At 41.5% G+C, this 12457-nt stretch overlaps 2 pseudogenes; both read right to left on the minus strand.

Annotated features, from left to right (window-relative positions):
- Positions 1-4668: 4668 nt before the first annotated feature.
- Positions 4669-5637, minus strand: LOC147431818 (uncharacterized; annotated as a pseudogene).
- Positions 5638-5781: 144 nt separating this feature from the next.
- LOC147431819 (uncharacterized) lies at positions 5782-11711 on the minus strand (annotated as a pseudogene).
- Positions 11712-12457: the final 746 nt, after the last annotated feature.

A 12457-nucleotide genomic window follows, 5' to 3' on the forward strand; every position in this document is an offset into this window, starting at 1 on the left:
TGTATGGATGGGAAATGACTATCGTTAGCATAAATATGCTTATGCCTCTGGTAAAGATCTTCGAGGAAGTGGTAATGACCGGAAATTTTGAAATACAATCTGTATGTAAATAATATGCTGCCCAACTTAAAACATCCACCTAGCAAAATGGCCTTAAAGACATGTACTTCTATCTTTGGATGCAGGAAATCACTTCTGATAAAGGTAAGTATATGGCGGTGACTTCACAATTACAAAGTACTTTTCGATGCTCTTGGATAAGTACATAACTTTTAACACAAATGTTTTACTTTGGAATTCGTTCAAATTAAAAGAGCCTTAATCCTCAAGTGGGGGTCTCGAAAGAGATGGTAGTAGACTGGACTTTTGAAAATTGATCCAATTTACAGAGGAGATGATGTCCAATTTTTTCTAGTATTAAAAGATTTAGTAAACATTAGCATAAATAAATGGCTCAAACTTGATATTAGATCTTTGTTATGGTAGTAGTTTGTGTTGTAATTTTTGACACCAATAACAAGGGGAGGGAGTCGTTGACACCTGTCTTCCCAAGTAATGCTAGTTCTGACAGGCTTGTGTTTCTTGGATGGTGGCAGGTAAGAGATTCTTTCCTTGGGATTACAACAAAAACTGCAGCAGTAACGGAAGATCGTCCAATGTACCAACAAATGTACCAATTGGATCCTTCTACATGTACCTGTAGTGGAAGCTCATCCCAAAGGATGGGCACATACGATACAGATATTATATTGTAGTGATCAAAGATCAAATTTTTGATCTAAATGATTGTATTATCCATTAGATACAGAATTTTGTATTGGTGTATATGAAATGATTTGACATCTTGTTTTAAAATATTGTTATTTAATATACTATCTAACTCAATTGTCTAAGTATGGTTCAATTATGAGGGGATTTTTCATACTTAAACACACACACACACACACACACACACACACACACACAGAGGATATGGAGGGAGGGAAAGAAGAAGAAGAAGAAGAAGAGGAGGATTTTAACGTCATAGGAAACTATTCCAAGAGAAGTCAACCGATGGGAGTTGAACTCAAGACCTGTTATTCAAGAGGGAAATGGCATAACCAATCTACCACACTTGGGTGATAGAAAGGTTATGCTGTTTTCCTCTTTTTATTAGCACACTCCCACACACACATACCCAAGAAAAATAGGATTTTAACATCGTAGGAAACTATCCCAAGAGACCTCAAAGATACGGTAGTTGAACTCAAAACATGATATTCAAGAGGGAGATGGCATAACCAATCTACCACACTTGGGTGATAGAAAGGTTATGCCGTTTTCCTCTTTTTATTAACACACACAAACCCACACCCACACACTCAACTCTGTGTGTGTGTGTGTGTGTGTGTGTGTGTGTGTGTGTGTGTGTGTGTGTGAGAGAGAGAGAGAGAGAGAGAGAGAGAGAGAGAGAGAGAGAGAGCAGTAGAGGGGATGGGTTAGAGGGATCATGAGCGGGAGAGAGGGCGAGGGGGGAGAGAGAAAAGGGAAGGGGCCAACACACACAAAGAGAGAGAGAGAGAGAGAGAGAGAGAGAGAGAGAGAGAGAGAGAGAGAGAGAGAGATATGAGGAAGGGGAGAAAGAGGGGGGGGAGAGGGTAGGGGCTCACACACACACACACACACACACACACACACACACACACAAAAGGAGGAGGAGGTTTTTGGCTACTTTACTGGAGGGAGGGGCGGCAATGGGCTATGGTTGTAAGATTAAGGGTGGCACATGGTGGTAATAAGCTAGCACCACTAACCACCATTGGTGGGCTAAGCTTGCGGTGGCAATGGTGGAAAATAGCAAATTCTTATATATATAACAATGCACAATTATCTCGGTAAATTTTGATTTGGCACAAATTATGATGCATGGATCTGATCGTTTCTCATGAATTTGATCGTTGTGCACGAATTTTGAGGTGCATGATTGACATAGTATATATAGCTACCAAATCTTATAAATGTCAAATTTTTATGAATCTTTTGTATTTTGTTAAGAATTTTGAGTGGAACTCAAAGCTCAATGTTAAGGAAGCACAAAGGTACGTTTTTTTGGTTTTTTTTTTTTAAATGCATTTATTTTCAATGTGTCTTCCCTACGAGATTTTGTAAGGTTAGAACACGTGTCTGATGTCTCATAAATTGCACAAAGGCAACACATCTTTCAAAAAAGGAAAATGATGCATGTGAAAACAATGGGGTCGGACATCTCTTTGGTGTCTCATAAATTGCGTAAGGGTGACACAACTTTCAAAAACAACTTTCAAGAAAATGATGCATGTGAAAACAATGGGGTCGGTTATTTCTCTGGTGTCTCATAAATTGCGTAAGGGTGACACAACTTTCAAAACTAATTTTTTTTCACACATGTCGTCCCTACGCGAAAATAGCGGAAACGAACACCTCTTCAGACACTCATAAAGATGCCTAGGAAGGGTTTGGAGGGTGTGGACATTGAAAAGGTTGAGGAGACAAGTGATGACAGGTTGATCGAGTGTTCACTATAAGAAATGGGGGGATGTCACTTATGTGCATCAGAATTAGAGAAACCCCCCTATGTACGGTATCTTACATGAGAACCTACCCCCTCACATACGGACAAGATATGGAAGTTCCCACAATGATCCATCTCCCTTCATACGGATTTCGTACGGAATGTAATGACCCGCTATCATATGTATGCTAGTAAAATAACAATTTTAGAAGCACGTGTATTTGCAAAAATACATGTTAAAGTGCAAATGAACAGAAGTGTAGATTGTAGTGTGTTTTCATTTGCAATAGATATTAAGAGACCAAACCATGAAAAGCAACAAATGGCCTCTCACTAGCCAAGAACCAAATCACCAAGAACACAATTAGCCATATGCTGGCAAGGAAATTCATCTTGCACAACCTCAAGATGCAAAGGCTTTGTGCTCTGCTGGTGATTTCATCGAAGCCGCGCACACGCCCATTTCATGGAAAAAAGAAGATTTAGGCCCCTAACAAAGTTTCAAAAAAAAGGTTAAATGGATTACTACCAGCTAAAATTGTAAAACCTCTACTAGTTCCTGAACATCGATGAAACTTACCACTCCTTAGTGTAAGTTGTAACAAATACTTAAAATTTGATCTTAAAACATGAAGGGTTAAAAGTGAGCCCTTCTACTTTATGATTAGCCAGACTCAACAAGGGACTATCTTGATGTAGTGGAACAAGTCACCAAATGCATTTCATGCACCAATGAGAATCTCTATCCTCATCTCCATACTCTTATGTCGATTGTTGTCAATTTTGACACCTGTCACTTCTTGTTCATTTGCTAGGTATCTTCAACACAATGCTTGAAATTAATCCAACATGTAAGTTATGGCTCAAAGCCACTATAACCTTAGAAGCTTCGATTTCAGCAATGGCAAAGTGAAGAGTCACATTAGGAGTTTAAAACCCAAAGAGAAATGGAAAGGACCCATGAAACTCTTAAATGGCATTCCCAACTTTTAACAAAGAAAATTTCAGCACATCACATACCAAGGCAAATGTATGACTCTCCCTCTCACTGAGACTTATTTTAAGAAGACAATAACCGAGTATAACAACAAGGTGTAACATACCATTGCAACAAATACATAAAACACAATGCAAACATAAATGCAAATACAGTTCACTTTCATATTGTCAAAACCACCTTATGTTGATGACAATGCAAGTAGTGCTTTTGTAACCACCCATCATTAACTTCTCTTCTAAGTTAACCGTACCCATTCTCATCACTTTATTCCTTGAAATCAATGCGCCGTTGATGAACTAAGGCAAGCAAGCACTCATCCCTACAACTCGAAACAAAAGACCAGAACAAGTTCTCTCTCTCTCTCTCTCTCTCTCTCTCTCTCTCATCAAAGTGACATTTTGATAGGATAGAGACAAGCACAATATACGGAATCATGGTTTCTTTTTGTGGAGAGGATGAGAGAAGGGTGAGATGAAGGGAGGAAGGGATGGAGGGGGGAGGGAGTGATTAGAATCACTTAGGAATCATAAGATGTGTGGATGAATGATCCAACCAAAAGCAAAACCACATGCCCACTATGAATGATGCAGGGGGTTTTGTAATCCAAATATGATCAACCACAAATAATCAACCACGTGACACAGCTAGACGAAGACGAATAAAATTAAACAGGCATCATGCAAACTCATAATAATACTTGCCGCAAAGTTTCAATCACGAGTAAAGTTCTCCATGGAATTATACAAAAAAAAGATCTTTTGATCCTCAACAAAAGGATTCAAATTTCACTCCCAATAAAAATCGGATTTTTTCGATGGCATAAGCTCAGAAAACAAAACCAAAAAAAGGACATGAATCCATAATAGGCATGTATTATTTATCACAACTTATCCTGTATTCCATATTGTCCAATATCTAAAGCTTGCTCAGTCTTCTCTCATTTCATCTGAGGCATCTAAAGAAGTTCAAGAAACAAACGAGACATCATCACAAATCCCCCCTCGTACACAAGCGAACAAAGCATAGCAAAAAGATTTTTTGTTTATTGCCCTGACAAGCAAAACAAAAACCGCTATGCACATAAGAAAAACTTGACACACGACCATTGGCCTATATCTAACCCGAACCTTATCCCACATCAACAGAATATGCAACATAAACGCCTTTTGCTACTCATTCTCAGCATGTGACAAGTCCTAGCACGAAAGCAACAATTTGGATGAGGCGTGGGAGCAAGGAAGGTCTTGGAGAAAATGTACAAAAGTATCCCGCCTGAGCTCGGCACACACCAGCATCGAACAACTATCTACAATCTCCGAACCAAACTGCACACATCAGCATACATATTAGTAACAATAACCAAATGCTCATTCCAATAATATGCAAATGTCATTCAAGAAAATGAAGCGGATAAGTGCTCTTCACTCTCACCGTGAGACAAAGCACCACCGGGATCAAAGTACTACTTAGTTAACATGCCATAGCACAAGAGATGAAAGAATACAATAATAATAATGTATAGGGAAACGGGTGAGAACATGAGAGCTTCTTCTTCTTTTGACCGAACAGTACCTAGCAGTGAAAGGATTCCATCAGAATCAACATCCTTTTCCTCCATTTCCAATGATGAGCAAATTGACAGCGGCTCAAAAGCATTATGAGAATTTCACCGACCTTCAGACCCTAAGAATGGAAAGCTTTTCAACTGAAAACAAATAACATGGCCCACACACAACCGGCTCATAGCCAAGACCACACCACCTGAAGAGGCCAGCACAAATAGAGCAAAGCACATGGCCAAAAATGTCCACTGTGCAATCTCTGAACAGGGCTGCACAGATCGTGAGAAATTACACTAATTAGCCTGATCTGCGTTCAAACAAGCTACATAATCACAAAACTTCAACTGACAGCATGACAAAAATACCAAACCTACAGGATGAGGAGCCCTATCCCAATGCTTCATGGCTTTAGACTCGCTATTGACGCCAGGAGCAGATGACGACATCACCTTAACAAGCTGATGACAGATCGGGAGTACTGTCTTGACATTAACATAGAACATCAGCTCGCAGCCATCCCCTTCATGGTGGAGCTGAAGAAGCATATACTCAACCATTAGGTCTGGGTGAACGAGCTTCTCTCCTTCTGCAAGGAGGTCTTTCAGAATGGCGACTATCGATCTGACACCGTTGGCTTCCTCATTGCGCAGGTCTTGAAAGACAGCCAATAGAAGTGAGCACGACCTTCACTAGCAAAGATGGGCGACGGCGTAGAGGTGTAAGAGCATTTTTGCACCCCTCGGGAACTTTTGGTCCTCTGCACTTCCTCTTTTCACCTACAGTTCCATCATTAGAGCAGAAAATCACAAAAATAACCTAAGCAAACATATCATTACCTACACCAAGTGCGTTTTCGGCAACAAAACCCCAACCGCCTGCAACTTCGCCGATTTAGGGTTGCGCAACGCAGGGGAAAGAAAAACCATTACACAGTCACAAGACGAGATCTCTCTCTCTCTCTCTCTCTCTCTCTCTCTCTCTCTCTCTCTCTCTCTCTCTCTCTCTCTCTTCTCTCTCTCTCTCTCTCTCTCTCTCTCTCTCTCTCTCTCTCTCTCTCTCTCTCTCTCTCTCAGCCCCGCCATGGGTGAGTCACGCACTGGGAATGCAAGAGCCATGCCTATGCCAAGGACATTCCCAAAGCACGCACCCGATACTAGCAGTGAGATGCGGGAGTGACAATTGATTGCCACAAAAACGAAGGTTGACTCATCAGGTGGAGATTTTCTGGTGGAGGAGGTTCGCTTCCAAAAGTGCATGCATGTGACCTCAAAAGAAGTGAAGCCTTCACATGCCTCACTCTTTAGTTTCTTGATTGCAGAGGGAGACAATGTGAACACATATTGCACCAAGGGGTCAGGCTTGTTAAGGGACTTGCCACCATCTTCGGGACTTGGTTTTTGAGCTCTTGTCATCAGTCCCATTTTCTCCATTTTTAGAGCCGGCATTAACGTCTTCCCTTCCACCTTCTAATGTATTTGCTGGTAAAGAAGCAGCTTCCTCATGCTATCCTTCTTCTTGCTTGCCAATGTAGTTGCTTTGTCCAAAGTCCTTGGATCACCTGCTTCCATGCTTCGGACCTTTTCATCCAATCTTGAATCATCTCCCTCCACAATAAGGTCCTTTTCCCCTGCCTTATCTTGCTCACTGATCTTAAAATCAAGGCTCCACGTGGCTTTTGTTGGAGATGGTTCGTGCACCGCTAGCCTATTGTGTATAGGGGTTAGACTCAAGGGAACCACTCTTGAGCACTCTCCCAATGACACCATAAAGTTCAATAAAGACTGCCCATCTGCAACAACATGACTGCATGCAACGCCAAGTGCAAGGCTGCCATCTTAGAACAGGGTGGCCTGCTGACATTCAAGGACAATTCTCTCTCTCTCTCTCTCTCTCTCTCTCTCTCTCTCTCTCTCACACACACACACACACACACACACACACACACACATACACTGTTATAACTCACAACTAGAAAAATCTCCCCCCCCCCCCCCCCCTCTTCTGTTCTTTTGCCCGGACTTAACTAGGTCACCTTAAGAGAGGATACTCAAAATATACCACTAGTTTGCTATAACCGGGGGGCATAGCCCTTGAAACAATTATGATACTCATTACCTCTGGAGAGTCGAGCGTGTTCAATGGCCTCTTCTCTCATGGCGTAGTGAAGGCGGCCTCTCGTCCCTGACTCTGGATCTCCATTCATGGGTATCAGCGTGCTACTCTATGCAAACACGCACTCATAAGGGAGTGCGGCCAGACTCACTCATTACCCTGACACAGTGGACGTGCAGACCATCCTCCTCTTACTATAAAAATAGGTGAGGGTGCATCTCTACCCCTCACTTAGCCATTGTTGTTGTGTTGAGTTGTTTTAAGAGCACTTACTGCCTGCTTCACAAACAAGGAGAAATGGAGCTCACCACGCAGGTGACTCAGGTTCTCTTTTTTACCCTAGCTTGCTTCATTGGTTTAATGCACTATATGTTTTTGTTTGACATTGTAAAGATTAACACTAAAATGCTTTAGATTAGGAAAGGTTGTCGTACCTTGGGCTTATTCAGCTCGTGTACATCATATACTTTGAACATAAGGCAAGGACTGTTGGTTTTTTTTACTATATACAGCTGGTATTTTTCTTGTTGTTGTATTAATAAGCTCAACATGGAAACTATGGGCATGGTATACCCCCCTCTACTATGGATTGACATGGTATGGTAAAACATTATGGTAATATAAATGGCAGGTTTTCCTGACCTTGGACTGGTTCCGCCGCATCTATGGTAAGTTGTCGGGGTCTGTTGGTTCTTCATACGGTATATGGTTAGCACCTCTATGACCCTAGAAAGTTAAAGATTGGCTAGAATGCTTTGGCATACATTGGTAGAAGTAAAAGTGGGATCTGTTCTTTGCTTATACATAATTGGAATTCAAAAGTGGGGATTTCCTTCCCCGAGTGATGACCAATACTGGTTTTGGTTTTAAAAAAAGGGGGTTTGGTTTTGAGGAATCTAACTCGTGAGCATAAAATTTCACTTGTTATTTGGGGAATCACAAGACTATTAAGATTGTTCTGGGGTACTATTGCTAGCTTTTGTCGGATGAGCTCACTTCTGGCAAAACTCACCATTTTGCGCTTTGCTTCACATAGTGAACATGCTTGTTTTGGTTGGCTGCAAACGTTTGCTGTAGAAAATCTGGTTTTAAGGTTGTCTACCTGTCGCATTCGCTGGATAGATATACAAATTGGTGTTTAAGTACTGGCGTACCCTTTGCCTTGTTAGCAGACCTCGCTCTTTCTTATTTAAAAACCCTCGACCTGGTTAAGGTAAGTATGCACTATGGGTTTATTCCCTTGCTACATAGCATACACCCCTTGGTTTGGCATAAGGAGGATATGATACTGGATGTCTTTTTTGCATAGTAACTTATGCTAGCTCTATGGTTTTTGGAGTTTTTTTTGGTCTGATGACCACTTAAGGTTTTTTTGTGAAAAGTACTTGATTACTTCAAAGGCTCCATGCCACTCAAAAGAGCTTAGAGATGTATCTGATGAAAGTCATACACACCATATGATGTTTCTAATTCTATATACCATAATGAACATGTAAAAATTGAACATAAACTAGTGTACTAATTATTTGGGATGTAAAAGTGGTCTTTTCTAAGCTTCGGATGTAATTCATTAAAACTTGAAGGAGGTTTTTAAGGACTATGACACTTGGATTAGAAGGGGTGGTGGCCTTCTAATCATAATGAGATGTATATATAATTATTTTTAAAAAACTAACAAAGAATTACACTTTTTTTTATACTAAGCTTGTTGAAATAAGAAAAGTTTATGAGACGGACATGGATAACAACTGATATGGTCCATTGATACCTGTAAAACACATCCAAGGCTAACTGAATTGTTGTCTTGTTTGGATGGATGCAGGTAAGGACTCTATCTTATCTTGGAAGGATTTTTTACTTTGGCAAGCTACCTTACTCTGGATAAAGCACTCACAAATGACTTGGGAAGTTTTTTTACTTTCTTCATACTGAAAGGGGATCTCTTTCCTACAAACATTGTACTTAAACGATTCTAATACTGAGTTGTTTTTGTACATATCTATTCCTTGTTCCATTGCCAACTGTCTTTTGAATGTAAAAGTTCAATTATGTCTTATTATCTAAGATTTAACAGCTACACACACATCCTATACATAAGGTTTCTCTTTCCAAGAGAAACCGGGATGCTGGCTTTGGAAATTTCTTCGAAATTGAGTTCTAATTTGGACCCACAGTCTATAATCCCTTAACCGGTTGACTGGTGTTAGGTGGTCCCTTTTAGACTCTTTTTCTGGTTCCCTGCTCACGGCTATTGTAGTCTTTGACTTTGCCGGTGGAAGGTTTGTAGGCCCAAAAAATATTACAGTTACTGCATTACCTCTATTTATGTTTACAATGTTCCCTTTTTCAGGACTACTTACCGTATAGAAAGACAGCTCGCATGAGCACTAATCACAACCCTAAGAATCATGCAAAGATTCTTGAACAGATTAATCTCTACCTTAAGGACCGTAAACCAAAGAATGCCTTGGCAGTTAGAACCAGACCTTTCCTCTCTAGGAAGGCCAAAAATTGTATTACCTACTATGGAAAGTATAAGTAAACCTCACTTCCATGTTTTTGCAGACACTTGCTCTTTCACAAGGATTGGAACTAACCTCGGAGCCCCTCTTTGTGGCCACTTCTCTTGTTCTCAGATGTATTAGCAGCTTGGATGCTTCACAACTAATTTATGATTCGGCTCTTACCTCTGACAAAAAACTATATGTCTTACATATGCTGTCTTTTAATGACTGGGTCAAAATTTTAGCAACTTTGGATAAAGACTCCATGGAAGGGGTAAATTTAATTTCACAATACATTGCCTATCTCCCTCTTTTATCCTCGCAATATCAGCAAGAGCTTGCTTTGTTCTCCTCCTCTGGTGCAGATCTATCTAACTTTCTTAGGAAGCTTTGTGGACTAAATCCATCCTTTGTCTGTGCGCCTGCCACTTCTTCTATTCCACAAACTGGTGGAATCTTCTGCCGGGATAGTGCGGCCCTTGAAGCAGTTAAGGAATTTTAGAGTAATCTCTGCTCTCTCAATGACTCAAACCTCCTAGAGATGGTGCCCAAAATCTCCAAAGTTTTTCCTGTCTTGTCCGTGAGACAAATTGAAACTGAATCCCTCGGGGTTGACCATCAGCTTTGGGTCTTGCCCAACAAAGCTTTCTTAGCTCCTATTTTGAGTGAGACGTGGGTTTACCTTGCCAACCTCCCAGCCTCTAACTGTGGAAGATTGCAGACTCAAGATTCTTGAAGGAGGGAAATTCTTGGACAAAGGTGAGCTTATCAAAGCACCCTTCACTCTCAATCTCATCGATCACTCCAAGTGCTCCTCGAATACAGGCCTATACATCCGTACCAAAGGAAACATGGAATTCGCCAAGAGTAACCCGGATTTCTACACTGAATCCATCTGGAATGTATTTCGTCCTTATGTGAAATGTGCGTGCAGATTTCTTGACCCTAAAGCCTCTTGTGAATCCAACATCATATGGTTTGATCATGCCATCTGGTTTTTTCTTAACCATTTGGACTGACTTTTTCCAGAAAAACTTGTGGACTTTTATCTTTCCCTCATTTTCTCTTGGCTTGGTGGACAAGCTAAGCAAATTGTAATAGCACACATTGCCTTCAACATCTTCTGTGGACTTATGCTTGATATTTTGAAGGTATTAAAAGCTGATGAACCTGGCATTTACTTAACTACTTATGCTAACTTTAAGGATGTTAAACTCATCACTAGCCTTCTTAAACTCGTCACTCACCGCTAGCCTATTGTGTATAGGGGTTAGACTCAAGGGAACCACTCTCGAGCACTCTCCCCATGACACCATAAAGTCCAATAAAGACTGCCCATCTGCAACAACATGGCTGTGTGCAACTCCAAGTGCAAGGCCGCCATCTTAGAATAGGGTGACCTGTTGACATTCAAGGACAATTCTCTCTCTCTCTCTCTCTCTCTCTCTCTCTCTCTCTCTCTCTCTCTCTCTCTCTCTCACACACACACACACACACACACACACACACACACACACACACACACACATGCACACACGTGCTATATATTACTTGAATGGAGAGAAGGGGACTGGAGAAGAGGCACTCTTGCTTGTGATCTGGCTATTGGCAAAGCTGATCAAAGAAGGGCTTCATCTGAAAGCTGTCTTCAGCAAGCAGGGAAAGGGGCATGTCCATGGAGGCCTCTACAAATTCGACTCTGGCATTGTTGCATTCAATGAAGAGCCTGTGGGGAAGGTTTGCACCCTTGATGAGGCGGCCACAGAAGGGGAGTACTAGACCAAGCAGAGAGTAAGGATGTTTTTGAGCTGCCGCATCAGATTCGGAGCCGATAGGACATGATCATCACCACCGTTTTGCAATGGTAGTACATGGGGGTGCGGGTAGAAGAGGAGACGGAGGTTGTAGTTGACCTCCTGCCATATGATATCAAGGTAGGAGAGGAAAAGAGGGTGGGGAATGGAGGGGATAGTAGGAAGGACACTCTCTCTGTCTAATATCATCACCTCCGGTGGCATGAAGGGGGAGGCGGCACCATTGATTTTCCATGAATCTGCAGTCATTCTTCAGCATCCTGGTGCTCTGTGGGCGCCCTAGAGCTATGGGTGCAAGCTTGATGGGAGACGGAGAACCAAGCTTTGAGGCAACACATAGCAGCTTTGCTTATTCAGAGCGCACATGTGCTGTAAACAACTTTTCAAACCGAGAAATGCAGGCCCACCCCAACTAGCTATCGCAGCTATGGTGATGTTCACATCCAGGTTTTGAATAATGCAGCGGTCAGGCATACTCTACGCTCAGTACTCTCTCTCTCTCTCTCTCTCTCTCTCTCATCCTCTCCATTTCATCATTTTCTTGAGATGCTACAAACAATGAATACCCACTACCCCATCTGCCAATCAAAAAATTACGAATTAAAAAAATTAACTCTCCTTTTTCATTAGCAAACAAGAGGAAAAAAAGTGATAAATCATGAGGCCTGCAACCAAGAAGACGAGACTATAGTAAAAGTTACCCTCTAAAATACCCTTCAAATGTCAAACATTTCTACGCAGGCTCTAGGCTAGGTAGATTAAAATTGAAACCTAGATAGAATTGCCGAAAAGCACGTGGGCGAACACAAACACACACACACACACACACACCCAAGTCTTAGGCTGGGTTCAGACTGAACCGACAGAAGAAACAAGCCTTCGCAAATCTGTCGCTGCCTAGTGTGAACAATGTGGAGGAGGAAAAGTGAAAAAGT

Source organism: Adiantum capillus-veneris, chromosome 21, assembly GCF_014529385.1.
Source record: "Adiantum capillus-veneris isolate H3 chromosome 21, ASM1452938v2, whole genome shotgun sequence".
NCBI lineage: Eukaryota > Viridiplantae > Streptophyta > Polypodiopsida > Polypodiales > Pteridaceae > Adiantum > Adiantum capillus-veneris.